The following is an 18,937-nucleotide window of genomic DNA, read 5'->3' as shown; positions in this document are numbered from 1 at the left end:
CATAATAACATGATTACTACGGTGGTTATTGCTGGTTATTACTTTAGTTCAGCAGGTGCGGCGCATGAGAAACGAATAAAGCGACGAGGGAAGAAGCCGCGGGAAGCTGGAGATTCCTGCTCCCCCCAAACTTCCTGCGGCGCTCTTTGAAACGAGGATGTTTACGGTTTGGAGGGTAAGAATGCGGAGGGACCCGCGCACCAGGTCACCAGGACCGGGCCGGCTTGGGGTGACCCTGTGCGGACCTGAGGGAACACAGGGCGTTTTACCTGCAAAACCTGCACAATTACACCACGCTTGGCCGGAATCTCATGGACAACGTTTTACTTCCATCACAGTGCATGAATGTGTGTTTTTATTATTTTTTTTATTGTATTATTATATAGAAAAAAAACACATTGTAGTTAATTGATAACTAATTATGAACTATATGGGATAAAGACTTTTTTTTGTGTGTGTGCGAATAAAGCAGTTCCTGTCATTGGCGAAACCTTCTGAAGCGTGTGTCCAGCTTCACTTTCAGGCCGCTCCTTTACTGGAGCAGGAGCTGACCTGTCCCCCCCTCGAGGAGGAGAGGGCGGGAGCTTCCTCGCTTTGTGAGCCCCGCACGCTGACCCCTGCCTTAAATTACAAAGCCCATGGAGCCGATGTGCTCTTCCTGAAGGTGGCCCGTGTTTTTTTTGTTTACTTTTCTTATCACCCGCAGGAAGCGTATGGGAAGCTCCGAGCCATTCTCTTAACAGCTCTGCTGTCAAATGATTATAATGCATTGCGCGGGGGGCCGGAAGCGCTGCCGCTCGTCTCCGCCGGGCCCTCACTGCATGCGCACACCTACTGTACCTGCTGCCACGGACACACAGCACGCGCCAAACCCATAACTCGAAGCGAGGCGCTGGCGGAGCTGCACGTGAACCCCCAAAAGTCTCATCTGGCCAGGGACAAGGCGACTCAGAGTCCCGCATGTGAGTCCTTATCTGGGAAGAACGTCCAGGGAGAGCAGGACCCTGAAAAGGAAAAAAGCAGGCCTTTGATCGGCAGCTTTTGAGCCCAGGAGGAAGTGTTCTCACCGGGGCTATTTTGGTTCTGCCTGCACTCCTTTGTTTCGGGAGAGGAGCAGGTGACACTTGGCGGCCTGCACCACAGGCTTTGATGGGGAGGAGCCGGGGCTAAACATGTCCCAACGCATTGGTGGGCCGGTGCTGGGCCGACCGACGTGGGTTTACCACATCATTCCTCAAGTGCTCCTGTGCCGCTGAGAGACGACTCGGCTTAGCAGTAATAACAATCGCTCCAAAACAATAACATTAATCATAATCACCATAAGCATTAGAGCATTACTTACCACAACACTACTAAGGTCTAACAAGCGTTTTCCCAAATTCAGCCAATTTTCTGGGAGGAAACACATAACATGTAAGAATTATAAATGCAAAGCATGAAATACATTAATAACGGTCACTTTAATAGCGGTCATAACAGTAAATACTTTAATAACACTGTGATTTAGAATTTGTAAGTAAAAAGTATAAGAATCCCTTACTATGAGTATTGGAAATCAAATATAGTATGAGGAACATCTTCTAAATGTCCAGTGCATCTGTGTTTCAGGCATAACAATTATAAATATTAGAATGATGCAAGCACAAAATATAGACTAAAATATGAATAGTTTGCAAATATCACAGCTGAAGCATTTCTTATAATATAAAATATAGTCTAGATGCAAATACAAAAAAATTAAGTACAAACATTTACAAAAGCGCATAATTGAATAAAAAAGAGATATAATGGATTTTGTTATAGATTTAATGCTTTATTTAACAACATTAACAACAATCCAAATGATTCACAATGCAAAATAATTTATATATAAAGATTTGTTGTTTAAACGCTAAATTGTGGAAGAAGAGTATGCTGAGCAACTTTTACAGTTTATTCGCAAAACTTCAATCAGTCTTCATTTCTCATTGGTTATTAAGTCAAATATTTATAGTATTTTTTTGTATTGTGATTATTCAACAACTCAAATGTATCTGTTTTGTATATGTATATGTATATGTATATGTATATGTATATGTATATGTGTGTGTGTGTGTGTGTGTGTGTGTGTGTATATATATATATATATATATATATATAAATTGTTCCATACTGAAAAATTAACAGTTTAACTGTTAATTTAAAAATAAAACGAATGTAATTTATTAAGTCCAAAAACAGAATCGGAAAAAAAGCAGATTTAAACTCAACAAAGATCCTGGTCCTGAAGTGTGAGTGACTCAGTCAGCTGAACGCTCAGATCTGGGGCCAAATGAACCCCGATTAGCGGCATGATAAACGGCCGAAACAGAACTGTGGTACTGCCACTGAGAGAAACCAGCACTAGCACACTTACTTTCACACGTCACGCACAGCAATCTGCAGTACAACGTCAGCTTCAACGACACCGACAGCAATAATGTGCCGAGAAGTGAGGTCCAGCCTCCGGGTGCTGGTCCGAACGACGTCGGGTCGTCCGGGTGGAGAAATGATGACGCCATGTCCTGTTTATGGTGGGCCTTGGGTACAGTCTTCCTGAGGGAAGTAACGCCATGCTGGGCACCACTCTCCCTCACCTTTCTCTCATTCCTCCCATCAGGCCAGAGCCGGGGGAGCACATGCATGAAAGAGCCGAGACAATGAAACACACACGCTCATGTGGAGCCAAGCGACACACAAATAGACACACACACACACACACACACACACACATTCAAATACAAAGGAAATTTCATGGAAATCCAGTTTATGTGAAAATTGTAAAAAGAGCTTTCACAAATGACACAATTTGCATTATACTTTGTCATTTGTAATTGTTTAAATGCATTGCACTTGAAACTGTGTCTTGGTGAAAAAGACAATTCGACTGTCAATCTTCCTTCAGCCGCCCATCTCTTCAGCCATGCTGGCTTGGTGGTTTGTGGGGGATTGAAGGGATGGGGGGGTAGCGCATGGACCAGGTTATGACCAGCAGTGCGAAGGTTGCCCCCTGATGGGGGCAGCGGAGGGTCAGGGAGCAGCGGGACCCTGTGCTGGGGAGGGGGGGGTCGGGGCGCGGGCCCCTGGCTGGGTCCGTGGCGGCTGCAGCTCAGAGGGGAGGAAGAGGTAGGGGGCGACCCTGGAGAGGAGGGACCCCAACCACCCTGCTCCGGGCCAATGTGTTCTCAATCAGAGGAAACACAAACAAGGGCCTGATTTAAACGAAAGGCCATGGAGCTCACGGCAGGGCCCACCGGCTGGGCCCTCTCTCTCTCTCTCTCTCTCTCTTCTCCTCTTCTCCTCTTCTCTCGCCACCCGCCACACGTACGCCTCCCGGAGAGAGAGGGAGAGCGAGCGGGACAGGAAAAGAAAGGAAAGAAGGGGGGAAAAATGGGAGGCAAAAGACAACAAACACCTAAGCCGCTAACAAGACGCAGAGGCGTCGGATTCCCCCGCCTCCCGTCCCCCCAAATCCTGTGTCCTTCTGTGTCTCTGGTCCATCCGTCCGCTGCGTCCGGGAATGACACGACTTCGCTCCCCGCTCCGGCAACACAAACAAGCAGAGGGATTAAGGAGTTGCCTGCGCTAACCAGGCCCAGATGAGCGTCCAGACGGCCGGAGGGAGACGTGGACGCGCCGGGCTACAGGTGAGCAGCACTTACCAGACCAGAGGAATGCTGGGACACCTCCAGTGTTTGTGTGTGTGGGAGAGTGTGTAGCGCGTGTGTTTGTCTTGCTTTGACAGCTCTCGTCTCTCTCTCGCCCCTCTAGGCCCACTGTACCACCACGCGCTGCCTTGTGACGGGGTCACGCCCTGTCGGGGATGATCAGCTGGGGGCTCATTACTTTGGATAAGTAATGAGCCTCTCCTTTTATATAAGTGCAAGTGGGGGGAAGAATGATGCTGTGGAACCCACGCTTGCTGCTTCTAATGCAAATTTGGCCGTATTTATTGCTTCTTTAATCAGTGCAAATGTGAACTAGGATACAATTCAAAAGAATTTTCTAAAAATGAATGATTTTCTTTAAATATGAGTTAACAAACACAACACAAACAAGCCTAATAGTCAAGACTAATAGTTACTGTTATACTCCATCATTAACAGATATATTCCATCATTAAGAGACATTGCCAGCAACTAGAATCATTTACAACATAAACATTGTTTGGACCGGAGTTCTGTCACATTTGACCAAACAACTTCCAATCCAAAAAAGATCCCTAATCTTTTGGGATTATGGTGACTATTTTTTTTGTTAAAAATGGGTGCAAACATGTTTCATCACGTTTGTGTTTCAAAGGGACATAAACCGTGGCTCTGAGCTTAGCTTAACACTATCACTATCCATCCTAGATCACAGGAGCATCATCAGTGGCTGATACCGAGCACCCATTTTCCACCGAATACCTTTCATTGGTAAATGAGGAAGAGGTGGTTGCCTCTTTTTTTTTTTATGAAATCACATTTGCAATGACGACGATGAGAAAGCAATCTTTTCTCCACTGCTATTTAGTGACTCCTAATTATAGGTTTTAAATTAAAATATTTGATTTTGAATTAATCAATAACATCAGTCCTGTTATGTAAAGGCTGTAGACTGTAGCGGTCATGTAAATGAATGTGTGTAAACGTGTGTGAAAAAAGAAACACAGTCAGGAGGAAAGAGTGTTTTTTTGACCATGTCCCGCATACTTGTGGGCGATCATTCATTTTCACACATATTGAAAACACAGGTTTTCTCGTGCTTTACTGAGGCATGACACTCGGCAGACACAACTCGGGGGACACTGACACGCCCGGCCCAGCTCCTGTGAGGAGCCCTTTGTTTAGTCTCACCTACAGCGATAAGGAGAGATTAGGGTAAAACATCCCCATCACTGAACAGTCAACCCCTTTCCACTGCTCATTGTGCCCATTATGCCAAGATCAATTACCCGTGTAGAGCCAGAGATCCCTGTTCGGTCAGGTCCCCACGTGATCCCGCCGATGGTGAACCTCATGAAGCAGGTCTCGCAGAGTGCAGCAGTAAAGGTCATTGCTGCCCGTGTGCTCACCTGATGCAGAAAAGTTTCCCTGTGTTATACCACTCTGATTTTACTTTACATTATGTACGAAAAAAAATAACTTTTATCAAATAACTTCACTCCCACGGGCACTCAGTTTTATCCACGTAATTATCTAAACTTAATTATTATTATTTTTAAAGTTTGGGTTGTTGAACACAGTATTACAGATTTTTAAACCTTCCTCCTCAAACCCACCTTCAGTGTCAATGCCACTCTCAGTCTACTCCAGCGATAGCGCCCGTCTAGACATAACATTACTTTTCTTGTTTGGCATTCCATTTTTTTTATCAGCTACCTATAACGGCCTCTGTGCCAGGGAGCTATTTATAAGAAGTAGAAAACATTTTTCCTCCTTTCAGTTCAGTAGTGCATTAGTTAGCGGTCAAGTCAATTCTGCGAGTTCTTTACATTTATAAATAGAACTCAAAATGCCTTTTGAGAAAAAGGAAACAGGTGACAGTTCAAAATAGTGTCAAGGGGCAAATCAGAAAGGTCACAACCCTCACATCAGCGTCAACAATGGTCCGACTGACAATCATAAAATTTCACCACGACACACACACACACACACACACACACACACACACACACACTCTCTCTCTCGCTCTGAAACACAAACGTTCTATTGTTTTCAGCCACTTCTCTCTGACTTCGCTCCAACTCATTGTCATGTCAAAACAACAGAATCCATCCCCTCTCACAGGGAAAGGAATGATTTTGTTATTTGTTTAATTTACGGGGTAATATTCTTAGAAATTTGACTCTATTGATATCCCACCAGGAAAAAAAGTGAAAATAGCATTGTCTGTAAACGGCTGTTTTTTTCAGAGCATTTGTATTATGCTGATGTAATGTTTCTCTTAAAATTCTAATATTTTGTATTGAAAAATGAAAAACCCCAAAATTGCTGTGAGAACTGATATTTCCCCCTAAGTTTTTTTCTTTGCATGCAATCTCTGCATAATTGTAATGCATAATAGTATATAATTAATGATTCAATAAAATTTTACTACATACATTTATCTCATGCATACATCCTTCGTATTTTTAAAATACACATATGCAAATACAGAAGCCATACCTGTACTTCAATTAATAGTGCCCATCATTGCACCATCAAGATATTATGATTGATTTCAGAACAATTGGATGGGGCTTAGAAACACTTAAAACATAATATAGAATAGACAATTCCATTGAAAATGGAAATTGCAAATGACAATTTGATGTAAAAAATGTGTTGTGGAATGTGTTTAGATCTACAAGTGTCACCATCTATAATAAGGACCATGGCAAATAGAGCTTCTTTTATTCATCTCCACTTTTTATGCTTTTCTGTTGTCCTGAAAGTGTACACCATCTATTAAAAGTTGCGATAATTTTACAATTACCTCAATATGACACGGGGTGCACAAATGGTTGTTTTTTTCCTTTGTTGGGCTACTTTTTAAACAGTATTTGTATTTTATTTGTGTGAAGAACGCTTCTCTCTCTCCGCCACCACTAGACACCTCACTGGCCACTTCAGTACAACAAGAGCTCAGTTGGGGCAGGCCTGCAAAAGCCCAGATAAAAATGACACTGTTAGAGTATAGACGTTAGACTAGAAAATAAGGTAGAGACGAAATGTGCACACAATGAAATGTGTCCTCTGCTTTTAACCCATCACCCTGGGTGAGCAGTGGGCAGCCATGACAGGCGCCTGGGGAGCAGTGTGTGGGGATGGAGCTTTGCACAGAGGTACCTCAGGGGCACCTTGGCGCTTCCGATTATGGGTCAGCTTCCTTACCCACTAGGCCAACAACTGTCCTGTTTGTGAGGCAACTGGGTTTGCAACTGGCTTTGTCTCTGTCAGAGTTATTTGACCATTTCCCCTATTTTGTGGACATTCAACATGACCTCAAGTCATCTTCATTGTTTCTTACTCCCACACATGAATTGCACTCTTTTGTCTTTTTTGTCACTGACAGTAATATTCCATACTCTCTGCTATCGGTAACAGGGCACCATGGCCGTTCTGATTGTTCCGGCCCGTATCTGGGTACATGGTGTGATGCTGTGTTGACTGTGAGCGAGCAGGGCTCTGAGATCTTCTCTGGGAAGCCTCTCAAACTCTGGTTGCTATCAGGTGTTGACATACTGATGCAGATAGGCAAGAAAGTTTCAGCTCAGCTTAAGAGCTTTGCAGTGCAGGGCTTAGTGTTGGGCTGAGTGTGATTCTGGGAGACTAAGAGAAGGAGATCTTTCACCTTCCAGGACCTTTTCACCTCATTGCACCTTCTTTCCTCTTCACTGTCAGGTCTTCCCTCTTCCTGTCTCATTGTTTTTATTCTTCTTGTCATTCTCCTTCAGCCCCTTTCCTCACTCTCTTTCCTGTCCCTGTGCTGGTAATTCAGTGATGGATCTTGTGATGCTTCACAACCCACCCCCACCCAAAATAAGCACTTGAGCTTATTTGAAGACTCCCGGAGTCTTTTTCCCCCCCTGTTCTTTTCCGTGCCTGATTGCCACTGGCTAATTACCAGATCTGTGGGGTACGGGCCCCACCCTGGCACAATCATCTGCATCCGTCCGGGAGGCTGAAGACTGCATGCGGATGACGTCAGCTCATTTCTCATTTCTCTTCTCAATCATGAGCCTCCGAGGAGCTTCTGGTTCCCTCAGCTTCACCCAACACACCAGGCGCCCTGTTGACTGTAGGAAGGAGCCAATCATGTTCCAAAAAGTGCCCAGCCAGAGATGGCCGAGAGAGGCACAGCTGGGGTTTGAACCGCGCTCTGGTTTTGATAAAAACCTGCTGAAATCTTAGAGATGCCTGAAGGGCTGTTTTGGTTTCAAGCACCATTATATGGATGATTACTCCATTACAGTCACTGTTGATGACATGTGGAATATTTCCTCTGCTGTCGATTTTCATACGACGTCTTTTTTGCTGCATCATTAGGAGGTCATTAGGCACTCAGCAAGAAAAAGAGTAGCGGGTTCCTCTGTTATCAACTCTGGCCTCCTAATAATCCCCTCCGTTGAACTGGCAACATCACACGTAGGTTAAGGCCAAAACCGTACATGGTATTCAGGAATGCAAAACCATATTTATTTCAATGGACAATTACTGTAAGTGAATAGAGGAAGAATACAGCAAGCGCGGCACTCCGGCATGGGAAGACTTTTCTCACTTTTCCCGCCCCATTCAAAACAATCACACATGTTTCCCATGTGACTATAGCACATTTGAAATTAAATAGTAGCACAACAATGTTTTTGTGTATCAGGTATGAACAGTGCTCTGTTTTTATCTATTTAACACATAGGATCAGAGAGAATTGACTACGGAGGAAAGACTAACAGTGTTCGTAGAGAAAGTCCCTGTCGTAGTGTTGTCAGATGCCAGGTTGGGTCAGCCCAAATTGTCCAAAAATGAGCCAAAACCCACACAATATTCCCCAAACCATCCGATAAGCACTCTTCTTAAATGAAAAATTGTTTCCTTGTACATATCCTCTAGCAGGAGTTTCCCATGAAATAACACATTCAAATTTGCCTTATCTCATGTCTATTAGCACATTTATCTGAAAACAAATACAAATACATTTTCAGCCTGAACGATACAGAAACCAATACAAATTGAAGGGGATCTGGCTTCAGCTCTCTGCCTTTCAGCCCGGGAGTGCACTGGTGAAAAACAGCATCAATATACATCAATGTACAGCAATGGTGGTTAATGTGTTGTATGAAGAGATGAACCAATTTATAAAAGCAACAAATGTATTATTACTGTTATTGACTGTGATTGTTATTATTATTTTCTCTTTTCTTATTATTAGTATTAAGGTGTGAGCAAGAGCTTCTGTACAGCACTGATTGTACAAACAGGGTACGGCGAAAAGTGCTTCAGGGTCCTTTATTATTCACTCAACAGCCCGTTACGAATGAAAAAAGCAGGTTTGATCGGGAAGACAGTATAAACTCATAATCCTCATCTTGATGACTAAAGAATAGTACCAACCCTTCCTGTCATTTTGTCAAGCCAGAGTTTATATTCTTTCTATCTTTCTCTCGAACCCAGATTAGTGTCCCAACTTTTAAAGTCTCTCCCACCCCCCACCACTGTGGCCTATGGTAAGGAATGTTAAGCCTGTGAAGGAAGCAGCTGAGGTGGCTGCCCATATCAAAGGAGAGAAGTGAAGGAGAGGACGTGACCTTCAGTCAGCCACAATAGAGGCGTGCACCTGTGGGGACTCAGGTGGGGAGATGGTTGGAGCTCTTCTCTCGCCGCTCCTCTCCTGAGGGTGGTGGAGCCCCCCGTGCTCAGACTTGACCCTGGCTCCTTCGCTGACCCTGGTGGCCTGCAGGTGTTGCGCGCCTTTGTCTAAGTCAGGCAGGCAGAACCGTCTGCCTGACATCCCAGGTATTTACCACGGATGGGGGCGAGGCATCGTGATTTGGAGACACACATACCCACCATGAACACAGGAGAGACTTTCGAATGCTGATAAGAATGGGCGGGGGTGTATGAAGGTCCTTGGGTGTGAGGGGAGGGCAGTTTGTCTGCTGTGTGACTGAAAGGCCTTGAGTCTCCCATGAGACTAACGCAGTGTGAGTTATCAGCCATATCAGCCATGACACCATATTTCCTCGGAATCCAACTGGGCAGCCGGAAGGCTCCATATCGCGTTTGATCTTTAAGTTTGCCATAGTGACTGTTGCTATAACGACATGCCCAGCTAAAAGATTAACAGGCTTCATGGCTAACCTGTCTTGTTTGTGCTGAAGGCCCCTTGGTGCTCATGTGTGGGCAGTGCAGGCCTCTGTCACGCTCTCTGGAGGTTTTATTAAATTAAAATATTCTGTACAGTGCCGCATTTGCAAAGTTCCTTACGCGAGTCCTCTGGTGCTCTGCTTTTTTTTCCCCAGCCTCGCGATTGCGCTACACGCAGCCCGCTGGTGCTCCAATACTTCCTCTTTCAGCAAAAACAATGGTTAACCCCACACATTTGTATGTTAGCGGCTCTGGTCCGGCAGGCGCCTGAGAGTGATCTGTGGTGGCTGGCTCTGGTTAGGAGAGGAACACAGTGTTACGGCACACACACTGCTCGACATTTCTCCGTAGCGTATTGATTCAGTTTATGACTTTTTGTTTTTCCTTTAGCGATGTGTGCTGCACCCTTAGAAATATGACAGTATCAACTCATTACACATGTCTGTTGTGTGCATTGTTTCTGCGCATGAGAAAAAAAGTATTGCTTATGCTGGCATTCAAGAGAGCTGGAAAGTAGGTATGTGTGTCATATTTCTTTATTGTTGTAATAAAGAAATGATTTGATGATTTCTTTTCTCTCGACATTTGAACTTTTCTGCCTGAGGCCAGCGATGGACACACACGGCTACTTACGCGGCACGGTCTCGGCTTGGTGTCTATGCCGCTATGTTTTCGTGTAAAAAGGCTATTGTGCCTGTTCTGTTGTGTGGCATATGTCTGAGGTGCAATGTTTACCGCTATACCACTATCCCTGCATCAGTCTGTGACCAGGGGGAAAATGTTAATGGCCCCGCCTCCTTTCATCCTGCCTCTGTCTCTGCTGACCAGAGCAGAGATGGCTGCGCAGATAACATTTCCAGAGCCCCTGGGGGTGTCAGGACAGAGTGACAACTATTCACTGATAGCAGGTAAGCATAAGCCTGGTGAAAGTGTCTGTGCTACGCTGCTGAACGAATGACGTTCATCTCCACGGGAGGAGAAAAGCCACTACAACCATTTTTCACTGGGTTCAGTTCAAGCTGTTCTTTCAGATGAGTAATCTAGTGTCTAATAAGTCTTCATTGGTCAATTAAATCAATAATAAATGTATTTAAACATGTTAATTCCATTTGGATTTCCTTGACCAATAAAAAAACACATGCAGCATTTTATAATTTTGCATTACTACAATAATACTAAAAATGCTATTTAAAAAAATAATACGAAAAATATACTATGTACACACACACACACGGTTCATTTTGATAATTAAATCAAAAACATTTTCATATCCTGCCTACACTATTGTTCTCCTGTCTGTTTGTTCTGATCCATGTAATTTCAGCTCCTGTTCTGTGTACTACGCTGCGCTGTGGAACTGGAACAATATTATTTCACACCTCTGCAAACTCACTTGACTTGACTTGACAAATGAAAAAGGCCGGCATTCCACTAATCCTGTCACCTGCTGTCACTGCTTCACTCCACTTCACTTCCTGTTTGGATCAGTCTTGACAGGTCGCACAAACATACTTGATAATGACCCAACTTGGGTCAAAACTCTTGAAAATATTATAAAACACTAGGGAGCAATTTACTCCCTGAAATACATATGTACTGAATGTATTACTCATAAAACACGGTGTGTGAAAAAATCCCATTTTCAATGGCCACCCTGTCTAGTCTGTTATGAGAAAAAACAAGGACTTGTCTGAAAAATAGCTTGAAAAGAGACAGAGAGAAAAGAGATGATAAAAGAGATAGATAGTAAGTCGGAGCAAGAGAAAAAGATAAAAAAGCACTGGAATGTCCCTCTCAGCCCCCCTCATCACTCCGTGAGGCCTGGTGCCCGCTAAGCCCCGCTGAAGAGACGTGTCCTTGCCTGTCCAGGGCCCTGCACACTTTCTTTTTCTGCTGTTCCCTACATGCGCTACGCTAACCTTATGCCAAGCGGCCTGCCCCTGCTCAGCTGAAGGGTTCGGTCCCGTCTGCAGATGGTCAAAAGATTGAATTGAATCACCTGCGCTGTAGACCATGGCATCCTAGGTCACTTTGAAACGTCTCAAAATTAACATAAGCCTTGTCCTTGAACATCAAGAATCTATCTTCCTTCTTTAATCAGAGAATCAGAGCCCTTGTAATCTCACCTGTGTTTACAAGAATCATTTTCTAATTTTGCCAAAATCATAAAAAAAATACCAAAGAACCTGAATTACCAAGTTCTGGACAAATACCAAGCCAGAGTGAAGCATTGTGAGTAAGATCTCCAATCTCACGTCTCACTTCATGAGATTCATATGGAGGTGGAAGGTTGAATCACTCTAGAAGGGGGTGGAGACAGAGAGAGAGAAGAATAACAGTGCATGGAGCCTTCTCTCCTCTGGGACGATCAGCTCGGGTATGTGGGGCAGGACTGGGGAGGATACGATGCAGGTGATAAGGGCTAGGCAGGGGTGCTGGTGGCTGGGTTCAATGCCAGGACAGTGTCCGCACATGCTGGTATTCGTGACTGCTTCCCAAATGCCGGAGCAGAGGTGGGACAACTGGGTTTCCCACATTGGCAGTTAGTTGAATAGCTACTATTTTTGACTTTATGTCCCATATTCTCCTCATATATTACATTCATGGCCACATGACCCCTATCCACACAGGAGCAACCTGTAGCAAATATAAACAAACTGACAACAAAGTAATAAAAAGTTTATTTTGGATATGGTCCCGTGCACCCTCTTCTCAGATATTATATCCATAGCCTCGTTAAAATTATCGGCACACACTATCCCTATCAATAAATGCTGGAAACGAAATAAAAACAACGTTTGATTTTCCTGCTATGCAGTGGAACCAGTCAGATTTAAGGAATAGGTAGAATAGGTGTGTAGGCCTAACCCAACGGAAATATTCTCAGAATGAGCAAGGGAAGTGGGAAAGTGGAAAAGGCAACACCCCGGCCGGCGTATGTGTTGGTTTTAAGCCCCGGCCAACAGAAAGTAACCTGTGTCCGTATAGTAAACACAGATGAAAAGGCCTCCGGCAGCTCCGCTATCCGCTCTCCCCTCGCAGCTGTGCTATCAGGGACCACACAGGTGTGAATCTCTCCACTGAGGGGCACGCTGACCCTCTTCTCCTTTATCTCTCTCTCTCTCTCTCTCTCTCTCTCTCTCCCTCCCTCACTCACTCACTCTCTGTCTGCTCCTCAAGACTGCTCGCCCATCTCCGTTCCCACAGCAGGTGTTAAAAGCCGGAGGGAAGGAATTTCGTGGCTCTAAGACCGACAGTGCTGAGGGTGTGAAGCAATGGCTACATCCCAGCTGTCAGCTTCACTTACCCACCAGATCTCTGGGCAGTCCTGGGGGAGGGGGGGTTTGGGTGTGGTGTTGTTGCTGAGCTGGTGATTGGATGGGTGGAGAAGGGAAGAGGGAGGAAGTGTTCAGGAAAATACTGAAGATTACAAACAAGTGCGTCAAACTTTTTCTCACGCAGGAGGTCGCCCAGTGATGGAGGAGACAGCAAATACTCCGTTCCCTTGAATAATGTGATCACACCAAAAACAGACAGCAGTCCTCATCATACATTACTCTGTGGACACTAATATGACATTAAAATAATGAAAAAAAATTCAATTTTTTTGTGAAATTATTCAAATAGTACTGAACATTTTCCATTACATTAAAAAATATATAAAAACATGTTTGATTAAACATTTCATTAATGTGTATCTGGTTATGAACCTGTTTACAAAAAACAATGAATCTGCAGAATTTTATTCTTCATTTATTTCATAATTGATCTGCTTGAGTCTGTGTAAAATATAACACACTCTATTTAAATTCTAAAATGTTTATATACTTCAATAAAATACTGATAACATTGGAATTATTATTGGCAAAATGTCTACCAGAGAAATGTTAATGCAGTTTTTCTGAAACTGTCTCATATTTTTTCCACTTATACACAAAATGATACAATATATGCATTTTAATATACTAAAAACAAAAATAATAGTTCAAATAATACATTATAATGCTTTTTTTCTAAATGCACCATGTCAGAACCATGTCATAACTCATACATTATAAATATATATATATAAATTAAATATTAAAGAGTAAAACCATTTAAGGTTTTTGACTTCCTATGTTTGGACAGGCTCACTGCCAAATTAGAAGCCCTGTGTTAGTGGACCTGGGCCCGATGACAACTATTGTGCTTGGAGTGTGGAAGCCATTGTTAAAACACACGTATCCTGCTTTGCGCCTTTGTGTGTACATTTGTGTGCCGCACAGGCTTACACATCCTGAAGCGCAGCCCTTTTAACTTAAAAGGACCCTCGATTAGTCAGTTATCAGGACATGTCCAATAAGTACGGCCTGCTAGCCAGAGCTGAGCGCAGCGCGGGGCTGAACAAATTTCTTTACCTGGAGAAGAAAGGAATTTTTTTGGAGGTCAAACAATCTTTTCCTGAAACCAAAATCACAGACAGTTCTCGTTAGCCCCAGCTACGACATGTAAAGCAGAACTGTCTCTATCCGTACCCAACCCCTCTACCTCTCACCCCCTCACCTCATGGAGCGAGTATCGCTAGGGACAGAGTTCAGTCCTGCCACATCCAATAAGGCCTCACGTGCCGGCTGGGCTGATGTAGCCCATGGCGACTGGACTGAAAGTCGTGGCCAACCCGCTACGATCCATGTCATTGGTGGACGCGGCGTGGTGGAGATAGCAGAATTACCTCAGAAGGTGCTGATCAAAGCTGGTCCAGCTTAGGGCCGGGTCAGCGGTGCTGTGAAGGCAGAAGCAAAAGAAGAAAAAAAAAAAAACGCCACAACAGGTTCTCTGTTTCATGCGAGCTGAAACCGTTTTATTAAAATTTTTCTTTTTTTTTTGTAACTCAAACAGATGATTCTGTCATAATTGACGTGATGCAACACAATATGAGTGAATGAGTCCCAAAAGGCCAGGGGTTAAATCTGTTTAATGGAATTTCTTTTCAGCGTCTGATGGTAGTAAGTAACCTTTGGCACAATTTTCAGTTTATCGGCACGTTTAGCACTCATTGAGACAAGCAACCTGTTTCTTGTTTCGTCTTGAATGAAACACTCCGGCACAGGCAACCACAAAGCCTGAATGGTCACCGCACATCTCGCCCTCTGAAGAAGGTGAGAATGCGCATTAAAAAAGACATTTTTGAAAAACAAACGTCTCCATGATAGTGCATATAGTGTGTGAGTGAGCAACGTTAGTAGCTAGCAGGCTTGACCATGAGTGTGTGAGTGTGAGCCTGGGAGTAGGAATTGGGGTGAAATCTGAAGAAATCTGACCTGCGTTTGCTCCGACCGGCCCCTCTCTTTGGGCGAACCCCTAAGATTCATCAAATTGGATCAAGATGACATCAATAATAGGCTCAAGCTGCAGCACAGGAGAGACCCAATGATCCGTGTATTGTTTTTTTTTCAGCTTTTTTTTTTTTTTTTTCCTGAAAGGCACATTCCGACCACGGTCACCATTACATTTATGACATCAAAAGATTTTACACAGATGTCAACACATTGGTGCGCGCAGCCCTGTTTCATCTAACTGAAAGTCTTTATCTAATTTAAGGTCAACTCACATCATGTCTTTAATCCTATTAATGAGTCATTCCAATTTTGATGATTGCAATCTGAGCACAAAAGTGACTGGTAATTGAAGATAGATTTGACTGATACAAAGCAGACAGAAATGGAATTCATACTTCATACATTCATTCATAATATCCAATCAGAACCCTATCTGCTATTCTGGGGACCCAATTCAGAGCACCTCTGTGACACAATAACTGTTGGCCTGTTACAGATCCTATGTGAACCCAAAGTGTGACCTATATCATATTCAGTGATAAGGATTATTGTGACCCCTCCATTTTTCCAGGGTTACTAATCAAATTTCCCCCCCGGTACTGTGTCCACAGGTCTTTGTGATAAAAAGAAAAAAGTCCCCTGCCTTGCTGGGCTTGGTGCAGGCAGCCGTTCCTTCCTCTTACATGATGAGGTCAGTTTGTATGTAATTCCTGGGATGAAAGACTATCCGCGTGTTTTGATCCAAGAAAAGTACGGGAGTAATCGGCTTTACAAAGCCTCCAAGGCTCCGGCCAGCTATGGGGCTTCACGGACAATGAAGAAAACAATCTGCCCGCCGAAAAGGATGAAGGCCGAGCCTAATGTGTTGTTAATATTAGCCGCAATTAGCAGCCGAGGCTGCAGACCGGGCCTTTGACAGTGACCCAGGGCTATTAATAGCCCCCAGAGTGGGAAGCTCAGTGTTGTGACAACCCGGCAAGACCCACGCCCCTTTCCAAAAACTTTAATCATGCCCTCCACGCCGGACAGAAACAAGTGGCCTCTGTAGTTGCCGGCGGAAGCCCCCGGAATGGGTCTCATAAGTGCACTTCCGCCCAGGACCCGTCAGTCAGCGGTCACGCACAGCGCCGCGCGGCCCGTTCATTTCCACGGCCACTGGAATAACAGGCCGCGCATCCTTCCATTGTGCGTGCGGCGACCGCGGCCCGCGGTACCGTCCGAGAGAGCGGCCGGGCTCCCTCGGACGGAGAGACATCCTGTCTGAGGGCCGCACGCGAGAAAGACGCGTCGCGAGCGGCCGTGAGGGTGCGCGCAGCACAGGAAATGACTTTCGGATACGGGCCGCATGCCGGCGGCCTAATGGATGGATATTTATTATTTGGACGCCAGACTCCCTACCGGCCTAACGCCTGGGCTTTGCGCATTTGGTTGTTTTTTTTTTTTTTTTTTTTTTTTTGGATGGGGAGACGATAAACAAGTCTGAGCCTTCAAATCTCGGTCCAAAACTAATTGCTGAAAATTGAAGAGAAAAGGAAGACAAAAATGCAACTTTTTGCCCATTTATTACAGATAGTAATTTTTTCATGCATATTTGTTGCATATTTGTTTTTTTCCACTAAATGATGGATTAAAAGTTAAACAGAATGAACATCAGAAGGAACAAATCAGTTTTACCTGTGATTTTAATTGTAACATTTCTAGCATAGAGATCCATACTTTTCTGAAGAGGCACTCGTATCAAAGGCATATTTATTTGAGAGGCATAAGGTTTGAGAGCGTATTTGTTATTTCAGTACATATCAGTGTACTAGTATTCTGCCTTTTGGCCTTGCAGTGGTATGGGGGCGTTTACACAACTGACTCCAGGCAATCTCCTATTGGACCCTGCTTTTGGTCTTGTGTGTTCTCAGTATGAAAACACTATAGTACAGCGGAACAGAGAGGGAAAGTTCCAGAAATGTTGTCCACTGGCCTCCTTACTACTGTCTGAATAAGGCAAAACTGTGCGAATCGTTTCTGAAAGTGAGAAAAAAAAGGGACTCGTAAACAAAGTAAAACCGGAACACGTCTAGCGTAAATTCAGGAAAAATCCTCCGAATAATAAAAATATTTACTGTCATTCGAGACTTGATAACAGTAGCCGAATCACTGCAATAATTATCAGCTATGAGTATTTGCAAGAAATTGAGTTTGTAGTTTGTGTTTGGATGGTCTACAGCAGTGACCCTGAGATGAAGATACAGCACATGGGAAAACAAATCACCACACACACACACACACACACACACACACAAGATGATAGACATTAAAAATCCTGACATGACTGAATAAAAATCCTTGCAAATGTAATGTAACTTGGTGGATGTCCGGACATTCCTCTACCTTGAGCGATTCCCGTCGGAGGTTAATTGGCGATGAAGGATACATCTAAGCATCTTTCACCCCCGTACCCAATTAGAACCAGAGGTTAAAAGTGGCCCGGCTGTCTGCAGCACGGTGAAACCCGAGAGCTCGGAGAGAGTGTTTGTGAAGGTGAACGCCGGATCTCTGTAAGCTGGCTGGGGCAGCTGGACCTCACCAGTCTCAGACCTCTGTCAAACGGATCTCTCAGACATCTGTGGCGAATAAATGACATTCTGCTACAATGGAAGGGATGGTTTTTTTTCTCTTTGAAAAATGGACTTAGGTGAAGCCTCCGTTACTTGTTTTGTGGACTTTTTTTTGGTGGAATAGAAAGGATCCTCGGTTTTAGTCGCTAGCAGCTGAATTATCAGATTCAGATCCGACCCTCAGATAAGCTACTCTGGTGTTTGGTCAGAGTTCCCACAGCTGTAAGGCCAGGAGCCAGAGAGCAGAGGGCCCACGCAGAGCGAGGGCGAGATCCCAGCACTCGGCATGCCAGAGCGCCGACGTCTCAAGAAGGAAGAAACCCCCTCTAGTGCCTCAAAATCAGCACAGCCACCACGAGCACAGGCCGCCACCTCTCATCCAGAATGTGCGGGCCAACCTGGCCGGCGTCACTAGCGACCGGCACCGAAGCGGTGATGCGTCCCCTGCCTGGTGCTGTGTGAAGGGACACAGCTGGGGCGTCAGGAGTGACGGACCGGCGCGTGATAACCGCTCACAGCTGTGAGCTCCGGGCAGCTGGACTCGGCCCAGCCAGGACGCTGGGCCACAATTAGCCAGGTTATCAATCAACGGCCAGCTAATGAGGGTGGATGTGGGGGGCGCGAGCTTTAGCACTCAGCGTTTCCCCGGGCCGGCTGCTCCTACGGGAGAACGAGAAGCCTTTCTGATGACCGTCGCTTGGTCTGTGGCTAAATCTCCAGCCCTGCTCCGTTTCCACCGCGGTGGCCGGGTGGAAAGATCTTGCCGTCGATTAGCATGGCTGATTAAGAGTTCCATGGACCGCCAAATGGGGCCGGATTGGTGGGTGAATTAGAGAGTTCAATTAAAAGTTAAGATAAGGACTGTTTCCATTAGCTGCTGTGTAAAAAGCTCCACAGATGAATGGCTGGATGGTATTCCTGCCTCACGGTTCATTCTCCAAACTCTCTATCCGATTTTCAAGCGAGCTTATTCAACTCAGGGTCAGTGATATGCTGGAGTCTCTCCCAGCAGTCTGCAGGGACCTCCCCTGGACAGTGTCCTAATGATTATTATAGAGAAAATGTTCCAAAAAAAACGATGGACTGATACTATGAAGTAAAATGACCAAAAATGTAAATAAGCCTTGGTTTAAAGGATACCAAGGTACGCTTGTTTCCATTGTTT

The 18,937-nt window shown here is 44.7% G+C and overlaps 1 long non-coding RNA gene across 1 annotated transcript; it reads right to left on the bottom strand.

Annotated features, from left to right (window-relative positions):
* Nucleotides 1-472: 472 nt before the first annotated feature.
* Nucleotides 473-2,616, bottom strand: LOC114773659 (uncharacterized). Its single transcript, XR_003744409.1, has 4 exons — nucleotides 2,396-2,616; nucleotides 1,541-1,597; nucleotides 1,343-1,392; nucleotides 473-1,252 (listed from the first exon to the last, which is right to left on the bottom strand). It is a non-coding gene; the product is annotated as an uncharacterized LOC114773659 (long non-coding RNA).
* Nucleotides 2,617-18,937: the final 16,321 nt, after the last annotated feature.

Source organism: Denticeps clupeoides, unplaced genomic scaffold, assembly GCF_900700375.1.
Source record: "Denticeps clupeoides unplaced genomic scaffold, fDenClu1.1, whole genome shotgun sequence".
NCBI classification, from domain to species: domain Eukaryota; kingdom Metazoa; phylum Chordata; class Actinopteri; order Clupeiformes; family Denticipitidae; genus Denticeps; species Denticeps clupeoides.
This window is presented reverse-complemented; position numbering and strand designations above follow the sequence as displayed.